This window comes from Hemiscyllium ocellatum, unplaced genomic scaffold, assembly GCF_020745735.1.
Source record: "Hemiscyllium ocellatum isolate sHemOce1 unplaced genomic scaffold, sHemOce1.pat.X.cur. scaffold_1312_pat_ctg1, whole genome shotgun sequence".
Taxonomy (NCBI): Eukaryota; Metazoa; Chordata; class Chondrichthyes; order Orectolobiformes; family Hemiscylliidae; genus Hemiscyllium; species Hemiscyllium ocellatum.
Genome location: NW_026867736.1, coordinates 103,038 through 116,346, shown reverse-complemented (window position 1 = coordinate 116,346; position 13,309 = coordinate 103,038). Strand labels below are relative to the sequence as shown.

Here is a 13,309-nt window from a genome sequence, read left to right as displayed (position 1 = left end):
TGTTTCCCTGTAACCCCCCTGTGGGATAAGGATGGACAAACCAGCGCTCCCCTCAGTCTGTTACCATAGCGACAGGCTGCTCCATCGCTGAAACACTGAACTGAAATGAGAAAATCCCGGATGGTGTGATTAATGAGGGAATTTGATGGATGGATGGATTTGGGTGAAGGGATATTTCAGCACATTCTTCAGCTGCTGCCTGAACTTAGTCTGGGTCACGGCATAAATCGCGGTGTTTGTGCAGCAACTGAGGAGCTGCAGCATGAAGCCCAATTCCTGCACAAAGGGATGGAGATACACAGACTTATACCCAATCCAATACATCCGGTACCATATAGAATACAGCATTAACGTTGACCATAACAGGATGAAATTGGCCGAGATCACAAACAGTAAAATGATGGATTTTTTTCGGTTTCTCATTTCAGTGTCAGACTGAGCGTCCCCATTGGTGTGAGCGCGGAGTCTCCTGCGGGCTCTGCTGGTCACTAAAATGTGTCTGACGGTGAGAACATTGAGCAGCAGAATCAGGAGAAATGGGACACCCGGGGTTAGAATGTGGTGGAGGAACTCGATTGTGACCCAGACACTGGAGAATAGAACAGCGTCTGTTACATCACAAAACCAGGGGGCGTTCCCCAGCCAATACCGAGCCGTGAGCATAAAATACCAGAAATGTTCTTTAAACAGCTCAGCACAGTCACTGCTCCCAGAACCACAGCCGCCGTTTTCTCACTGCAATATTTACTTTTCAGCTTCTGGCAACAAATGGCCACAAACCGATCAAAGGTGAAAGTGACGGTGAACCAGACAGAGCAGTCAGTGGCTGCATAAAGCAGGACGGCGTGGATATTACACACGGGGACGGAGTACATCAGGAAATAAAACTGTTCCCGATAAACAATGGGAATGTGTCTCAGGATCAGGTCGAGGATAATGACCAGGAGATCCGCCGCTGCCATGGCCCCCAGGTAACGTCTGACACATGGAGACAATCCACAATCTTTATAAAGCAGGACGTAGATGGTCACTACGTTAACTGTGAGGAAGGAAAACAAACCCATTATCCATCAGCCTGGAGGCAAAGGGACCCGTTTGATCGGGGACCCAGTGAGATTTTCAAATGTGTCCCTGTATTCAGGGATTTATTAAAATAATTGGAGCTGGAATAACAAATGGGAAGGTCGGAATTACTGACAAAAATGTGACATAAACCACAAGAAACCCTCCCTCCCCAAACACACAGAGACACATCCATAAGGACAGATGGTTTCTAGAACATTCCCACACACTCGATCACTCGAGAGCAGACACAGGTCACTCCTTCCCAGTTCCTAATACGGAGGGTGGGAACATTGCTGTCCTGAAGGATTCTCTCCCAGTTTCCTGAAGACAAACGGAGTTTGGGAATTTCTGTATTTTGGTCTAAATTGTGGTCGATCCTGTGTCGTGGAGAAATGTAAACGCAGGGAAAACGTATTCACCCCTTTAACTGCCTGAGGGGCCTTCGGAACAGTGTCTCCTTCTCCCTGGAACGGGATCTCTTCCCTCGGGATCTTATCGTTTGTTCAATTCACTGACGTCCGGCCGTTCACAAACAAACAACGTCAGGGACAGAACGTTCCGGGGAATGTCAGTTATAGAATGTCAGGGACAGAACGTTCCGGGGAATGTCAGTTATAGAATGTCGGGGACAGAACGTTCCGGGGAATGTCAGTTATAGAATGTCGGGGACAGAACGTTCCGGGGAATGTCAGTTATAGAATGTCGGGACAGAACGTTCCGGGGAATGTCAGTTATAGAATGTCGGGGACAGAACGTTCCGGGGAATGTCGTGACCTGTCCATCACCTTTCCCCTCTATCCATTCTCCCAACATGATGTACTGTGCACAGGCTACATATCCATCCAGCACGGGGAGCTGCACTGACCACATCATTGTATTATCTATAAACCTCAGCCAGACAGTCTGACCAGCACAGAGACCTGTGCAGTGATCACCCGTGAATTCATCTGTAACCCAGGAGCAGTTACCCTCCCAGCATGTAGGGCTGTGTACCCCACCCCAGTGCATTGATCTGTAACCCAGGAGCAGTTACCCTCCCAGCATGTAGGGCTGTGTACCCCACCCCAGTGCATTGATCTGTAACCCAGGAGCAGTTACCCTCCCAGCATGTAGGGCTGTGTACCCCACCCCAGTGCATTGATCTGTAACCCAGGAGCAGTTACCCTCCCAGCATGTAGGACTGTGTCCCCCACCCCAGTGCATTGATTAGATTACTTACAGTGTGGAAACAGGCCCTTCAGCCCAACAAGTCCACACTGACACGCCGAAGTGCAACCCACCCATACCCCTACATTTACCCCTTACCTAACACTACGGGCAATTTAGCATGGCCAATTCACCTGACCCGCACATCTTTGGACTGTGGGAGGAAACCGGAGCACCCGGAGGAAACCCATGGGGAGAATGTGCAAACTCCACACAGTCAATCGCCTGAGGCATGAATTGAACACGGGTCTATGGCGCTGTGAGGCAGCAGTGCTAACCACTGTGCCACCGTGCGGCCCCAGGAATAGAAGGATCATCCACACGAGGCTGTGCTAATTTCTTGGTGCTATCGTGTTGAACTCACCTCATTAACTACCCATGGTGTCCCTCTCATTCAATACCAGCCCGATTCTCCCACCCATCATGCGTGCCCCTGGGTATTCTGTGACCCCTGGCACTGGTGCCACGGCGGTCCTGGTGGATGGGCTAGTACAGAGGGTGACCATTCTCTTCCCAGAGGGAGCCACACCACCAGACCCACTGAGCATGGTCTGAGCTCCCCACCCAGCTCAGTGCAGTATCTGCGGTCTGCAGAAATGTCCAGCAATACAGGACAAGCATCAATAACCTTCCCCGCTCTGTCAGGATAAGGGTCACTGTATTCTCTCTGCTCACTGTATATCTGTTATGGCACCTTCCCCCCCCCCCCACCCCCACACCCCACCACCCTCTCTCTCTCTCTCCCCCCCCCCTCTTCCGCTCTCTCTCTCCCTCTCTCTCACTCCCTCCCTCCACTTTACCCCTCACACTAATAACACTTCATGGATACAACCCTGTGGACTGACTCCATCCGAACCCCTCCCCATGTCCCCCACGTACACCGGCACTCACAGCAGGGCCACCCACTCCCACCCTCCCTTTCTCCCATTCCAGGAGAAACAGCTTGCAGTCGGACCGAAAGGGCCAAGCCGGGTGGTGGAGTGCTCGATATCCATTCCCTCACCCCCTCCCCCCGCCATGTGGGGAGGGCCCTGGCACGACCCTGGAAGCCTCATGTGGGGATTCTGAAACATCCACGTCCCACCGACCGAGTAAGGAGCAATGTTCAGTGAAGGGCAACTCTCCCTTTAAACCCCCTGCAGCTCCGTTTCCCCCCGGCACAACTTAGAAGCCGTGGCCCTGATGCCATCTCCCTTCTGTGTCGAGCTGGTACAAATGGAATCCCCACGGTCTCGGGGGGCAGGAGGGTGGGCTCACAACACATCGTCACCACCACCTCCCAGGAAGGGAGCACGGAGACTCCCTCCCTCACCTCCCCCTGTAAACAGCTCAGATACTGACACTAATCTGTGATAGTTCCTGCTCTCCCCCTTGTCCTGACATCTTCAACAATCTGTGCTCATATACACCCAGCGCTCTCTGTTCCTGCAGCCCCTTTATAATGGCACAGACTGTTTTAAACTGTCTTTCTTTATCGTTCATACCAAAGTGCATCGCCTCACACTGCTCTGCATTGATCCCGTCTACCAGCGTGTCACTGTCCTGTTAGAGTTCCACACTGTCCTCCATAGACTTTACAATTCTTGCAGCTTTGGTACCATTTACAAACATTGAGATTGTCATAGTGTCACAGTCCCCATGAAACAACTGAAATCCTGCCCCACACACAGGAGTGTGAGCAAGTGAAATACTGATATATTCCCAAGGACAGAATCGAATAATGACACACTGTCAATGGAATAACAAAAGTCCTAACACATACAAGACAGAGTAGATGAAATATTGACAAACCACAGAGCAAGAGAAATCCGGATAGGTTCCACTTATCTATATTCACCAGAGTATAATGGGATGAAGGTGAAAGTGTGTACTGTACCTTTAAGAGAGAGTGAATGCTGCTCTGAGAACTGAGAGCTTACAAGTCCCTGTGATATGAGAGGATGGCAGACCCAGAAACAGTATATTACTGTAGAGCTGGGTCGGGTTATAAGCAGTTAAGAGATAGAGGGTCTCTTTCAGTTCACTTTCAGTGTTAAAAGCTTGTTGTTTTTATTTAAACAGTTGAATTTGGGAGTTCTCTGTCACTCATATTTCAACAGTTTATGAGGCGAATTGAGCATTTATTTATGTTTAGTTTAAATTACCAGATGAGATCTATGCCGTGCCCTAACAATTGCTGTGTGTGTATCTGTGTGTCTCTGTGTGGGGCAGGTCTGGCTGTCTCTGTGGTGCTGAAAGTGATGCAATGCCACCCTCTGCTGGCCTCCCCACGCCACTGCACAGGCATTGGCAGAGGGTGAAAACCAACAGGGATTCATTCAGAGAGGGGGAGGGAGAGGGCAGCTGCTCACAGCACCATCCAAACTGATGTCTTATCCATGTACTGATCTAAATGTCCTTTAAACGTTGTAACTGTCCCTGCTTTCACCACTTGCTCTGGAAGTTCATTCCACACAAAAGCGAGCTTCTGTCTAAAATAATTACCTTTCCTGACTTTTGTAAATCTGTTTTCCTCGCACGTTAAAATATCCCTCAGTTTTGAATCCCCAACTCTAGGGAAAAGACATCAGCCCTTCAGCTTATCTGTACCCCTCACTATTTTATAAACCTCTGCAAAGTTACCCCTCCATCTCATACTCTCCAGTGAAAAATGTCCCAGCCTATTCAGCCTCTCCTTATAGCTCAATCCCTCCATTTCCAGCAACATCCAGGTTAAACTCTTCTGAACCCTCTCCAGCTTAATAATATCAAGGTCAATAATATCAAAGTGAATAGTCAATGTATTTTATAAGGGTAGTGGAGACCAAAACTAGAGGACATAGTTGTAAGAGGGGAAACATTTAAAAGTGACCTAAGGGCAGCTTTTTCACCCAGAGGGTGGTGTGCCTATGGAATGAGCGGGCAGGATGTCCAGACTGGACACAGTATCCCAGAAGAGGTCTCACCAATGTCCTGTACAACCTCAACATGACGTCCCAAATTCGATACTCAAGGGTCTGACCTTTGAAGACAAGTGTGTTAAACACCTTCTTAACCACATTATCTATATGAGATGCAACTTTTAAAGAATTATACCTGATGGCCTAGGTCTCTGTTCTACAACACTGCCAAAGGCCCTACGTTTAATTGTATAAGTCCTACTCTTGTTGGATTTACCAAATCCAATACCTCTCATTCATCAAAACTTAAATCCATCTGCCACGCCTCGGCCAGTGAGTGATATTACCACCTCCTCACCTTCCCCGTTTAATTTTAAAATGCCCACCCCTCTCCAGGAGGCCTGCATAGTCCGGCCTTGATTTTCACAAAGACCCTGAGCTTGGTTTGCCTTGTGTGGTTAGAGGGAGGAGGGACGGATTGCAGACACAGTCAGTGGGGAGGAGAGGCTGGACAGTAATCAGCGGCCTGGTATCATTTCATGGTTTTAGGCAGAGGGTAGACATACGTGAGATTTAGGTTATACTGGTCGGTGTTTTGGGACCAGAAATTATGGTCTTTCTCCGTGCCTGGTGTTCAGTAATAAATATCTATTTGAGAGCCTTCATTGGGCAGAGTGTGTCTGCAGGAATTCTTTCCCTAATATTGCAGACTACAGATAATAGCGATTAAAGATGGTCATAGTTAATTTCGATCTTGCACTAGTTTAACAACACAAAATGTTTTGTGTAGTTCAGTAATGGTAACCTGATTATAATAAATCCACACCGAGCTGAACGCTGCCCCTTAAAATGTGACCCAAAATCTGGGTACAGTAGTGTTGTGGGTAGTGTCCCTGTCTCTGAGCCAAGGCACTGGGTTTGATTCCAATTCCTGAAATTGTTAGGTAGTGTTCCTAGCTCTGGACCAGAAGGTGTGGATTCATGTCCTGCCTGCTGCAGAGGTATGTCTCAGCATGTCATAACAGGCTGATGAACAAACACAGTGAATAATGTTACAGCTTTATGGGTATTGCCGAGTGGTGCTCGTGTCCCTACCTCCGGGCACAAAGGTCTAGGTGTAAATCCCACAGAAGTGTCTCCTAATATATCTGAACAAACTGATGAAACTGGTTTTAGAATTGTGACTTGATGGAGAAAGAACAGGTGTCAGTGTTGAATTTCAGCATTTCGGCCCAGGATTATTGAAAGTACAGCCATTCGTGTTGATTGGAGTCACATTTCGCAGCAGGAAAGGTTTATAAAATCAGAATGGTCATGGATAGGGTTTGTAGTCAAGGCTTTTCCCCAGGTTAGGGGCGTCCAAAACTAGAGGATATTGGTGGAAAGTGAGAGGGGAAAGGTTTTGAAGAGGCCTAAGGGGCACCTTTTCACACAGAGGGTGGTGTGCGTATGGAATGAGCTGCCAGAGGAAGTGGTGGAGGCTGGTACAACTACATCATGTAAAAGGCATCTGGATGCTGACAGACCTGGTGAGTTTTTCCAGCAATTTCTGTATTTGTTAAAACAAAGAATTCATTTTAACACAGGTATCTGTGTTAGCTGGCTGGATACAGAATTGGCTGGCCAACAGAAGACAGTGAGTGGTAGTGGAAGGAAAATATTCTGCCCGGAAGTCTGTGGTGAGTGGTGTTCCTCGGGGCTCTGACCTTGGGCCTCTACTCTTGGTAATTTTTTAAAAATGACTTGGATGAGCGGATTGAAGAATCAGTGAGCAAGTTTGCAATGACATGACGGTTGGAGATGTCGTTGACAGTATAGAGGGCTGTTGTAGGCTGCAGCGGGACATTGACAGGATGCAGAGATGGGCTGAGAGGTGGCAGATGGAGTTCAACCTGGATAAATGCGATGTGATGCATTTTGGAAGGTTGAATTCGAAAGCTGAGTACAGGATTAAGGATAGGATTCTTGACAGTGTGAAGGAACAGAGAGATCTTGGTGTGCAGGTACATAGATCTCTTAAAATGGCCACCCAAGTGGACAGTTTTGTTAAGAAAGCATATGGTTTTTTGTCTTTCATTAACAGGGAGATTCAGTTTAAGACTCGTGAGATCTTGTTGCAGCTCTATAAAACTTTGGTTTGAACGCATTTGGAATACTGTGTCCAGTTCTGGTCACCCTATTATAGGAAAGATGTGGATGCTTTGGAGAGGGTTCAGAGGAGGTTTACCAGGATGCTGCCTGGACTGGAGGGCTTATCTTATGAGGAGAGGTTGACTGAGCTCGGACTTTTTTCATTGGAGGAAAAGAGGAGGAGAGGGGACCTAATTGAGGTATTCAAGATTATGAGAGACATAGATAGAGTTGATAGCCATAGACTATTTCCCAGGGCAGAAATGGCTAACACGAGGGGTCATAGTTTTAAGCTGGTTGGAGGAAAGTATAGAGGGGATGTCAGAGGCAGGTTCTTTACACAGAGAGTTGTGAGAGCATGGAATGCGTTGCCAGCAGCAGTTGTGGAAGCGAGGTCATTGGGGACATTTATATGCTGGATATGCATATGGTCACAGAAATGTGAGGGTGCATACATGAGGATCAATGGTCGGCACAACATGGTGGGCTGAAGGGCCTGTTCTGTGCTGGACTGTTCTATGTTCCATGTTCTATGTATTCTGAATACATTAAACATTTTATTTTTTAATGACGCAGGGACATATAAACATATCTTCAAATCGACCGAGACCATTTTCTGCTCAGGGTATGGCTCTGTGTATGACAGCAGCAATGATGCACCGACATGGAACAGGGAATGTGATGGAGACATAGTTTGGACAATGTACAAGGAGACCTCACATGGTCCAGTATTGGGAGAGAATGACATTATTGTGTGATTCAACTCAGAGAGGGAGACAATGTCATCTGCCAGAGAAGAAACAGCCTATTGCACTCTCTCTCCTTCATTATTCCCCATCACAGTAACGTGTACGAGCTAAAACAAAAGTCTACTGTCATTGTTACCATTCTTATTTTTATAGAATCCTGCAGTGTGGAAACAAGCCCTTCGGCCCAACAAGTCCATACCAACCTTCCAAAGAGTAACCTTCCCATGCCCTTACAGTTACCACTGACTAGTGCACCTAAAGTAGAAATCGCTGAACACTGTGGACTATTTGACCAACCCACTTGAATTATACAGCTTTGGGCTGTGGGAGGAAATGGGAGCGCCCATCAGAAGCTCACGCAGACAAGGGGAGAAGATGCAAACTCCACCCAGATAGTCGCCCGAGGCTGGAATTGAACTCATACCCCTGATGCTGTGATGGAACACTGCGAACTCCTGAGCCACTGTGCTAACCTGGAACCTCCTGACTGCCGAATGCAAAGGGAATTCAGCCCAATTCCAACTGTCCCAGGATAAAATCCCATTGCTAGCAGCTGTGTGAGTACAATATCTTCAGAAGCAGAATAACATTTTGGACAATCTCTCAATTTTTCCTTTTGTCATTAGTTACACAAATATTTGGACAAGGTTCTTTAACGTGAAATTGCAGAAAGTCTGTGTGTGTGTGTGTGTGTGTGTGTGTGTGTGTGTGTGTGTGTGTGTGTTTGTTTTTAGAACGGGAAATATCGAGTCTTTGTTTGCAATATCCAGTTTGCCATTCAGCATTCCATCATAGTTGGAGTAGCGTTGCTCTGGATCATAAACGTGCTATTTGAGCAGATTATAGAAACTAGCCTGACTTGTTCCTAAAACTGACCCTGACCCAGTCTGAGACCAATATCATCGGCCACATCACCGACCTGGTTACATTTAACATTTGTGAACAGTGGAGGAGTGGGACTAGAAAAGGAGACAGTGACCCAAAAAGCCGGGGAACTATAGACCGGTGAGCCTGATGTCGGTGGTGGGTGAGTTGTTGGAGGGGATTCTGGGGATAGCATTTACATACATTTGGGAAGGTAAGGGCTGATCGGGGTAGACAACGTGGCTTTCTGCATGGGAAATCATGGGACATTAATTTGGTTGAGTTTTGTGAAGAGTTGATACAGAAGATTGATGAAGGCAGTTTGGTAGATATTGTCATTATGGACCTCAGCAAGGTGTTCATAACATTCCGATTGGTAGGCAGATTAGTAAGGTTCGGTCACATGGGATACAGAAGAAGCTCGTCACAATTGGCTTGAAGGAAGAGGGGTATTTTTCAGCCTTGAGGCTTGTGAGCAGAAATTGTACACTTAATGGTAAGGGCCTGGTGAGTGTTCTGAAACAAATGGACATAGGGCTGCAGGTACCTTGTTCCTTGAAAGTGGAGTCGAATGCAGACAGTGCAGTACAGAACACATTTTACACATTTGCCTTAATCAGTCAGAGCATTGAGTATAGGGGTTGTGGTGGCATGTTGCATCTGTTCAGGATGTTGGTGAGGCCACTTTAAGAATACTGCGTACAACTCGGTTTTCTGCAGAAAAGATTTACACAGATGTCCCAGGACTGGAGGTTTGCGCTTTAGGGAGAGGATGATTAGTTTGAGGTGTTTCCACCTGGAGTGTCAGAGCTTGAAGGGTAACATTATAGAGGTTTATATAATCATCAGGGACATAGATATTCTGAACAGATATGTTCTGCTCCCCAGGGTAGGGGACTCCAGAACAGGAGTGCATAGTTTGAAGAGGTGAGGACAAATGACTTAGAAGGGACCTGAAGATAAATGTTTCACACAGAGAGTGGTGTGTGTACCGAAAGTGCTGTCAGAGGAAGTGGTGAAGGCAGTTACAATCGCACATTTAAAAAGTATCTGAAAGAGGAGGGATATTGGCCAAACGCTGGTAAATGGGACTGGATCAGATGTGATATCAGCTCGTTGTGAACAGATTAGACTAACAGGTCTGTTTCTGTTCTGCATGACACTGATTCTATAAGAGGGATGACAAAAAATTCTGAAAGTAATGTCCAAATCAGAATCCTTTTCACTGGAAGTTTATTATGCCTCTATGTTCACATTGATTGACAGTTATGTTAGTGAAATATTTGACAGAGAACTGAGTCATGGATAATGGGACGCAGACAGGAAAGTGGGGCTGAGACCACAACCTGATCAGCCACAATCTTAGTGCCTGGTGGAGAAGGTTCAACGTATCTAATGACTCACTCCTGTCCCTCAATCCCATGTTCCTGTGTTCCATTCAGCCCATTAAACCTGTTCGGCAGGAGCATTTAGAGGCTACTTACTTCTATAACCTGGTGCACAGAAACCGAGGAGATCATTCGGCCCTTTAAGGGTGTCCCACACGGTTTGAGGTGATTTGAGAAGTGTACTTATAAAACCCAAGCTGGGTATGAAAGAGGCCCCTCATCTCTCTGTACAGAGCTTCCTCTCTCTGAAACTTGTGCTCTATTTCTTGGTCATATTGTAGACCCAAATTCACTATGAATACAGCCCCCATACCTCACCCAGCGATGGCTCACAAAATCCTCTTGTCTCCCTGACGGCAACATTCAATAACAGAACATTCATGAAAATATCACCCACTAACTTTCCAATAACAGAACGTGAGAACATCAGACACTGGGGCAGGTCGTTCACTCCCCAAGCCTGCCTTGCCCTTCACTAAGATCATGACGGATCTGCTCTCGGTCTGAAATCCTCTTTCATACCCAATTCCTCATCGCCCTCAACTCTCTGACAGGTCAATATCCATCTACCTCCTCTTCAAATACTTTCAGTCATCTGGCTCCGCGAACACTGTTGAGAAGAGAAACCCTGACATTCAATGCCACCTGTTTGAAGAAACCCCTTGCTGCTCCTATACCATGGCCTATTGATATGAACAAAAGAGGTTGACACAAGGGGTGAGGTAAAAATGATTGACCCTGATATCAAGGCTTCTGTTGACATCAAGGAGCTGAACAAATCTGAACTTAATGGAATCAGAGAAAACTCTCCAGTGTTTGGAGTCAAACATGGCACAAAGGAAGATGTTCATCATCTCAGTCCTGGGTCACCTCTGTGGGAGATCCTCAGGGTAGCTTCCTCTTCACAAACATCTTCAGCTGCTTCATCAATGTCTCCCCACCCTCACTCTCCCCGCCATAAGATCAGAAGTGGGGATGGTCACCTAGGATTCCACAATGTTCAGAATAATTTGACGCCCCCGTCAGCTCCTGAACTGGACTGTGTCCATGTGCAGCAAGACATGGACTCCATTGAGGCTTGTGCTTTTAAAGAGTCTGTAACATTCATATAAAGGACTGTCTGACACTACACATTGCCACAGTAAACTAAGAGTTCATTCCGCACCTTACACTGGTTTCACAGGAATATGAGGAGGTCATTCAACCCATTGACACTATTAGAGAAGAACAGGGACAGCCCATTCAGTGCCTCCAACATATTACTCAAGAAGGGAAGGATTCTAGTGTGATGGGCCACACCAGAGCCCCTCGACAATATTTGAAGGCGGTAGCCTAGACTCTAATGTTTTCTTATTTTAAAGAAAATGTAAAATGTCTGTTCCAGATGCAATGTTACTGGACAAACAACTCGGTGTGAAGCATAACCCCATTTGCTTAAATACGATAGATGAAATAAAACCAAAGAAAGAAGAATTTAGAATAATGTATTTATATTGGACAAGTTAACAGAACAATAGATCTAGGAACTAATACTAATGAACTGTTCCAATACTGGAAAATCACATGAACACAGCCCTTGGAAAAAAGGAATATTCAGACACTGAATGACACAAATATTTCTCCAATTCAGGATTTAAAAACAGCACCAAGAGAAAATTCATAGAGAGGAGCTGCCAGGAGACATTCACTAAAACTTTCAACTCGGTGGAGACCCCAATAATTTCTGATGTTACTGAGAAACCGAAACCCAGAAATCCTAATCTGTGAAAGCTGACCACACCCATTCCATCTGCATTAAAATAAACCCAAGGCATCACTAGTTGTTTATTCAAGTGGTCCTAACTAGCCAGCTTGGTAACGGTCATTCAATCTCTCTCTTAAAATAAACCAGAACAAAATAACTTCTTAAAGCTACAGCATCATCACACTAGTCAGCACATCGAGCTGTCATTCAGGAACCAGGGGTAACACAATCAGGCCTTTGACCCAATCGGACGAGGAAGTAGCCAGTCAGTCCCTTGAGTGACTTACACAGGAACAGTAGGAGGCCATTCCCACCTCAATGCACTTACACGGGGCAGAATGAGGTAATTGATGCTGATTCCTGATGAACGGCTTATGCTCGAAACGTCGATTCTCCTGCTGTGCTTTTCCAGCAAACCACTGTCTACTCTGATCTTCAGCATCAACAGTCCTCGCTGTCTCCTAATTGATGCTCTAACATGATGACCAAGTGGAGCAGAGGCTGCACACACAGACTGCTCCACGTTGTTCCTCGTAGCTCCGTCTGTCATGATACACACGTGGGACTTTAACGTGGTTTTCTCGCGGTGAGGAGGGAAGACATATGTCTTGTGTGAAGTTACAAGAAGGCTCCTTCCATCTCCGGGAAGCCAGCCTGGTGTTCTCTATGTAGGGTGGATGCTGATGGGAATGGCTACCTGTTTCAGATGGAAGGTATTGTGGCTGCTGTTGGGGATTGTGAGCAACCTGACGTTCAGTTCGGGTTCACACGCCGACTACACAATAACGTGGGGAGAGTTAATTAAGGCATATAAACTATTAGGAAAGTCACGTTAGACTGATGGATGGACTCTCTAAATTCAAATAATGCTGATCTTGTTCATGTTGATCTTGTCTAGTGCACATCCTGTTCAATGTAACCGTTATGCCTTACTCTGTCCAAGTCTATTTCCACCCTATGATCTGTCTGGCCATGTTTACTATGATCTGCCTCCACTGCTCATAAATAAAGTGTTTCCCTGTACTGAGGTACACGTGACAATAAATCAAACCAATAACTCCTGGGTAAAGTATGGAATTTCTGTTTTGGAAATAAGAGACCCCTGCCACTCCTCATGTTTCAGCATCACCATTTTTTCGTCTATCACACTCTGCAGGTTAAACACTCAGTTTCCTCACTCTATCCTCATGTTACCATCATCCGTGTCTATGGTACGGGAACCATTCCTTACAAAGGACATCAAATCTGTACAGAATGCTCCAAATGCTCTCTCAGCAAGGTTCT

At 46.3% G+C, this 13,309-nt stretch overlaps 1 long non-coding RNA gene across 2 annotated transcripts; it reads left to right on the top strand.

Annotated features, from left to right (window-relative positions):
- Positions 1–747: 747 nt before the first annotated feature.
- LOC132809642 (uncharacterized) lies at positions 748–13,086 on the top strand. Of its 2 annotated transcripts, none has more exons than XR_009642486.1 (3): positions 748–971; positions 7,857–8,586; positions 11,666–13,086. It is a non-coding gene; the product is annotated as an uncharacterized LOC132809642 (long non-coding RNA). The 2 variants fall into 2 exon arrangements; XR_009642487.1 differs by having other exon boundaries at positions 754–971; positions 8,183–8,586.
- The last annotated feature ends 223 nt before the right edge of the window (positions 13,087–13,309 follow it).